We start from the raw sequence: 6,694 nt of genomic DNA on the forward strand, positions 1-6,694 counted from the left end.
AAAAAAAAAAATCATTCAGTCCAAAGGAAAGTCTCAGCTCCTGTTTCTGCATCTGCTCACCTCATGCTTCCTGCAGGTTTTCCAAAATATCCCCTACCTAAACTTTTCTCTTTCTTTGATTAGGTCCCTACCTTACTTCTTCACTGAAATTCTTCAATTTTTTTAGTTTTAAAGCTTTACTAACCAAAGGCTTACTATGGGCTCATTGTTTTCTGTCTCCTATAGAACATTAATAATAAGTAACAATCCCTAAAGCCTCTTGGTGAGGTAACAGCTTTGGAAAATAGCACACAAATAGAAAAGAAACATTTGTCTCTTAACCCTACTTACTATATACTTCCTTCAATTCTCCTTACCAAAACATCTGATAACCAATCTGCTCACCACTCCTTATAAGTGGCGATGAAACTGTGCTTGCCAGCTATACATTTTTAGGTAGATTTACAATTACATCTCATGTCCATCTAACTACAATAATCAGTTGCAACATAACCCATTTAATTTTGCAATAAAAACATTTTTGCCTTAACTTCTTTCTGCTTGTGTACCTCACTTATGAGCAGATAGATAAACAAAAGGAAAGAAAGAGGGCAGTGGCAATTCAGGAATACAGCTGTTGTCCACAGTACCAAAAGTATGGACACTTAAATTATCATACAGTTCATTATAAAAATGTAAAATGTAACATTGGGCTGACAAGATAGTTCAGCAGTCGAAGCCCTGTTTAGGCAAGCACAGGGACTGGGTTTCAATCCCCGGCACCACAAGCCACACCAGTCCCACCCCCGGGGCGTGCCAAGCCCCTGGCCCTGTCAGGGCATGGAGGTGCACCCCTATGATCACAGCACTGGGAAGGCAGGAAACAGGAAGATCACTGAGTCGGGAGCTGCGTAGTGAGGCCCTGATATGGCTCAGGGGAATAAGCACTTCCCTGGCAAGTGCAAGGGCCTGAGTTCAATCCCCCGTTCCACCAAAAAAAGAAAAGGAAAAAAAGAAAGATAAAATAGGTCTTGAAATTAAATGGGTCAATAAAATTCAGTAAATTTTCTGATAATATGGAAATGACACCTTATTTTAAACTTCATGTGTCATGAGCTTCATACAGGAAGCACTACCTTACCTGAAAAACACTAACTGATAATAGAGTCAGCCCACATGACAACCAAGAAATCATGAATTTCTCCTATCCTAAAAACCTACAGAAATAGGAAAAAGCCTGTATCAGCCTTTTTATCTCTCCATTTTTAGGACAGATTAATAACTTTGCTACAGAAAAGACCTCTTAAGCACTTTTCCTGATAACATTTACAAAAGAATAAAGAGTTTACAGTGGCCTGTGAGCTGTCAAATGCTTCCTGGATAACTTCCTGCTTGGACTAGTTCCTCCTGTACACTTTCCTGTGCACTTTAATTTGGACACGTGCTCGAAACTAAGAAGGGAGCAGCACAGGTGCCTCTGAGGCAAAGCACTGCCAGAACTGTTATTTAAAGTGTCAGCACTCCAGGAAGTGGTGTGGTATCAACAGGTTATTCAACTGGGAGAGAAAAAGGCAAGCTATCCAAAAAGGCTAGTCAGGGAAAAAAAATTAAATCTTTCATTTTTAATCACATGCTAAAGATGAAACTCTTTTGCTCAAATGGTAAGCACAAAAAGAACCAGGGAAATCTGTATTTAAAGCCATTTGGACATGAAAGGATTATAAATGTCATTTGGCAAAATAACAGCATTGTGATTATTTTTAACAAAGTGTTATGGTTTGTGTCTAGTTGTCCCCCCAAAGCCTCATGCAATCTTGGGGCGGCTTCTAGAGTTTGTGACTGATTCTTGATCCAATGCTGGGACTATGGGTGTGAGTGCCCAGGGGCACTACATTACGGTGTAAGGAGGGGAGAGGCTGGCTAGCTGCCTGAGGGGAGAGAGGCGCACAGCTGCTGCCACTCCTTTTGCTCTCTAGCTCCTTGCAGCCTGCCATAACCTACTGCTCTCTGTGCCATGAGCCCCTCTGCCTTGGAGCCAGCTGAGTATGAACTGAAACCTCCACTGACTGTGAGCTTAATGAACCCTCCTTCCTTCTTTTTAACCAAAATAACCCAGTATTTTGTCCCAGCAGTGACAGAAGAGTGAGACACAAGGCCATATATCTAGACATGCAAATTGAACTGTAAGAGAATAACAATGTGTTTAGGACTTGCCTTAAAATGCTGCACTAAAGAAAAAGAGAAAGAGGAATAAATGATGCACGTGGAACAAAAACGCAGTAATTTTTAATCAAAGTGGCATGTCTGGAAATTCATAATACCATATTTGTCTCTAAAAACTAGTTCCAAGTGTGAAATTTTTCACAATTAATTCCTGAGTAGATTAAAAAACTGTACATAAATCCATAATCCCAATTGTGTATGTGTAAGAAAATATAAGAAATCTAACTAGTAAGTATCGCTGGATTGTGAAATGGGAGAAATTTTAGGCTTTTTCTTTGTAAGTTAATATTTTCCAATCTCTCTAAAATAAGCATGTATAGGGGCCGGGGAGATGGCTCAGTAGAATAAGCGCTTCCCTGGCAAGCACAAGGGCCTGAGTTCAATCCCCAGTTCTGCCAAAAAAAAAAAAAAAAAAAAAGCATGCATTAATCGTAAAATAAATATTTATCAATATCAATGTGCTAGATTTTAGAAAACATAAAGGCAATTGTCTCAGTTACTTTTCTCTCGTTGCTGGCACAAAACACCTGACACCAAAGATCAAGAAAGAAAAGGTTTACCTAGCTAGCCTGTGGAGGTTTCAGTCCACACTCAGCTGGCTCCAAGGCAGAGTGGCACAGGGCACACAGAGCAGCAGTACAGGGCAGTGGAAAACAGCAAAGAGCAAGAGCTGAAAGGGAGGAACAGTGGCTGAAGCCCCAGAGAGGTAACAAGCCTCTCCCTTCCTTGTATTTGTATCCAGAACATTTGCCCCAGGGCAGGTATAGCACTCACACCCATAATCCCAGCAGCACTTACACCCATAATCCCAACATTGGTCATGAATTAATCGCAACCTCTAGAAGTCAGCCCCATGACTAAAAGAGGTTGTAGGGGAACAACTAGACACAAACCATAACAATAATAATGTTACATAAGTGGGCCTGGCCTTAGCTCAGTTGTTTAAGTGGCTGCTTCCACAAAGCTGTCAGCCTCAGGCTACTGTAGTTGATCCCCACAACACTCCAGCCAGCCAAACCATCCCTGAGGGCATTCGGAGCAAATAAATAAATAAATAAATAAATAAATAAATAATGTTACATAAACAATTCACTTAATTTTCTATCACAGTGGCATATGGTAAAGAAAAAAAAAAACTAATAGGAAAATGTCTCAGAGACAAAAAGAAAAGCTAACATTGAATAGTAATTAGTTCTTATAATATAAATTAGGATAGTACTTTGAATTCAAATAAGCATGTGTTTGTTTTAATTAAAGATGGGTTTTTTTTTTTAAAGCAAATGTTTTTCCGGTACATCTTTCCTAAAATAACACTCATGCAAAGCTTCTAATTATTTTTCTTTCAAGCTCTGTAAAACAGAATTCCCAGTTGTTTCTGTACATTTTATTGTTTATACCTGGCCAAAAATTAAAGAAAGATCTACAAGAAGCTCACTTACTTATTCATCTTCAGAAACAAACAATTCTCTATCCTATGTTTAAAATATCCATTTTCATCTCAACCAGTCATGAAATGACTGTGTATGCTTTTATTTCCCTGATCCTGAAAAAAAATTTTCTTGTTACAATTACCAGGTTCCTCCACTACCTGAAATATAATGCCATAATCCTTACAATAGTAATCTCTTCCTTTTGATAATTCACCAAAACTTGTTATGAATACGCATTTGCATAGGTAGTTTTTGGCTAAGCAAAATGGATATGACGCTATGAAGTCTTCTTCTCCAGCCTATAAATATAGTTCACTTGAGACCAAGCCAAAAGGAAGTTTGCTTTGCACCTTCTTGTACTATACTAGGTTCTAACAGTTCTGGATTAGAATTGAGGATTAGAATTCAAGACCAACCTGAGCTACATAGCGAGTCTGAGGCTAGTCTGAAATACACTGATGAGATTCTGTCTCAAAAAAAAAAAAAAAAAAGAATTACAAGGATTTATCTGTAAGTCGCATCTTAGTGACTGAGGCCTAGTCTATTTAAGAAGCAAATTTATCAACTAACACTGATAGTTACCATTTTACATCTGAAAAAAAAGTCAACTTTTTTTTGGAGGGGGGCAGCGCAGGGGTTGAACCCAGGGCTCCTCCACATGCTAGGTATGCATATGTTCCACCTATGAGCTATATTCCCAGCCCACTGAAAGGCACCTTCTTGAGGAACATCCAATTATTTTCAAGCTGCTTTATTGTCTCCAACCCCTTTTAAACAAAAAGTCACATAAAGATCAAATACATAGAATAGAAAAAGTAGGGTTCTTGCAGGAGGAAGATAGGGGTTAGAGACCTACTCAGTAAATATCTGCTTCCCTCCCTCTGTAAAGCTGCTTTCCTAGCAGTGAAACCCTACAGTTCTTTGGAACACAGTTTGAGATTAGTAAATCTGTGAGCCTAGAGAAAGAGAAGGGGATGAAAAGGTTAATAATGTTAGTCACTTTTTTTAGGAGCAAGAAGTGTGGGGCAGCTGAAGGTTAATAATACGAGTCATGGGCCAGGGAGATGGCTCAGTGGAATAAGCGCTTCCCTGGCAAGTGCAAGGGCCTGAGTTCAACTCCGGGTTCTGCAAATAAATAAAGAAATAATAAAAAATAAAAATACCAGTCATTATTATTTTTTTTAGGAGACATATGATTTCAAAAAGTAGAAGACAAAAATAACCACGGAAGGTACAAAAATAACATTACATCTGTAACATTATTGCCTATTACAAAAGTATATACGGTATATAACTAAGTATTAGCTAATAATGTAAGCAATAAAAAACTTTTGATTAGGTCATAGGCTATTTCTGTCATTTTGTTATTAGTTTCTGCAAAAATTTATCTTTTAAAAAGGATAAAAAAAATTTAAAAAGGACAAATTTTTTTACTCCAAGCTGCTCACATATAATTGAGGATATGAGGCTAGGATTTGACAAGGAATATGTATAAACATTCAAGGACCTTGGCTACCACATTCAGTGAAGCTTTTACTTACAGAGTAGTAGTTCTGAGGTTTTTTTTTTTTTTTTTAATGTATTTAGTATAGGGTCTCAGTACACAGATTGGACTTGTAGTGACCCTTCCTATTTTTCAGCCTCCCAAAGGCTGGGATAACAAGTGCATGCCACCACACCCAGCCTCAGTCATGCGCTCAGTGTGCCCCAGGGGCAGGGGCAGCCAGAGTAGTAGATTATAAAATCAGTATCTCTCAACTCCACTAAAAGCTCAGAATTGAGCTTTTCCATAATCAAGGGCCCAGGGAGATGGCTCAGTAGAATAAGTGCTTCCCTAGCAAGCACAACAGCCTGAATTCAATCCCCTGTTCCTCAAAAAAAAAAAAAAAGAAATTACATAATCAAAAGTGCAAATCATAGGCCGGCCAGATAGCTCAGGCAACTAAAGCACCTGCTTAGGCAGAGCACAGCAACCCCCCATCCCCCTCCTCCACCTGCTGTGCTGGTCCTGCCCCTGGGGCACACTGAGACTGCCACTGAAACTGGGTGTGGTGGTCCATACCTATAATCCCAGTGCTTGGGAGGCTGAAAACAGGAAAATCACTACGAGTCCAATATACGTGGTGAGACCCTGTGGACCCTGTACTAACAAAAAAGAGTACAAATTAGTACAGTTATAAGGATAGATTCCATGATATATCTACAATAAAAAGTTTGGGGTCAATCTAATCAATAGTACTGATCAAGTTACAACTGCAAAACTGTTCTAAATGTAGCCAGACATACGTACACAAGTAAGACATGTATTTTCCTCCTCATTTCATTGCAATTCGTGGTGGGCATGGTGGGGCACACCTTTAATCCCAGCATTTGGAAGGCTGAAGCAGGAGAATCACCTGGGGTTATGCTTACCCAGGACTATATAATGAATTCAAGGTCAGCCTGAACTATAGAGACTTAGTCTCAAAAAGTATCACTCCCAACTTGGGACACTGAAGAAAACATCATGAAGCAAATAACAGGTGAACAATAAATAATAAGTGTACACTCCCCAAGGGAAAAAGCCGTAACAGCAGAAACCTAAGAGATGAACTTAGAAAGTGATCCATCCAGGTGGAGAAAGGGTGATGGCCAGACAAGCTGAGGAGGAAAATGAGCAAGACAGGAGAGTCCTAAAACAGTGTTCAGTGAAAGGTGACTTACTTGGCTTAGCTCAGATATAATGATTTGGTGATATGGCAGCAAGAATGGGCAGAATCAACACAAAACGGGCCAGGCTGGGCCAGATTTTGAGAAGCAGCCAGCATTTACAATCAAAACATTTAACTTGTGCTTGGTCATTTCAGGAAAACAACCCATAAATATGAAACAGAGGAAGAAAAGAGACTAGAGGTAAATTAAGACAAAACTGAGAAAAACCTTGAAGGAGGCATTAGAAAAAAGCAGAATGGGAGGTGGGGAGATGGCTCAGTGAAATAAGTGCTTCTTCCCTGGCAAGCGCAAGGGCCTCAGTTCAATTCCCGGTTCTGTGAAAAAAAAAAAAAAAAAAAAAAAAAAAAAAA

The 6,694-nt window shown here is 39.2% G+C and overlaps 1 long non-coding RNA gene across 1 annotated transcript in view; it reads right to left on the reverse strand.

Annotated features, from left to right (window-relative positions):
• Positions 1-2,571: 2,571 nt before the first annotated feature.
• The window catches only part of LOC111812189, a 10,410-nt gene continuing 6,287 nt past the window's right edge, over positions 2,572-6,694 (reverse strand). Inside the window, exon 3 of the long non-coding RNA XR_002817762.1 lies at positions 2,572-2,594. This is a non-coding gene — a long non-coding RNA (uncharacterized LOC111812189). The remainder of the gene's footprint in view (positions 2,595-6,694) is intronic.

This window comes from Octodon degus, unplaced genomic scaffold, assembly GCF_000260255.1.
Source record: "Octodon degus isolate 3935 unplaced genomic scaffold, OctDeg1.0 scaffold00116, whole genome shotgun sequence".
NCBI lineage: Eukaryota > Metazoa > Chordata > Mammalia > Rodentia > Octodontidae > Octodon > Octodon degus.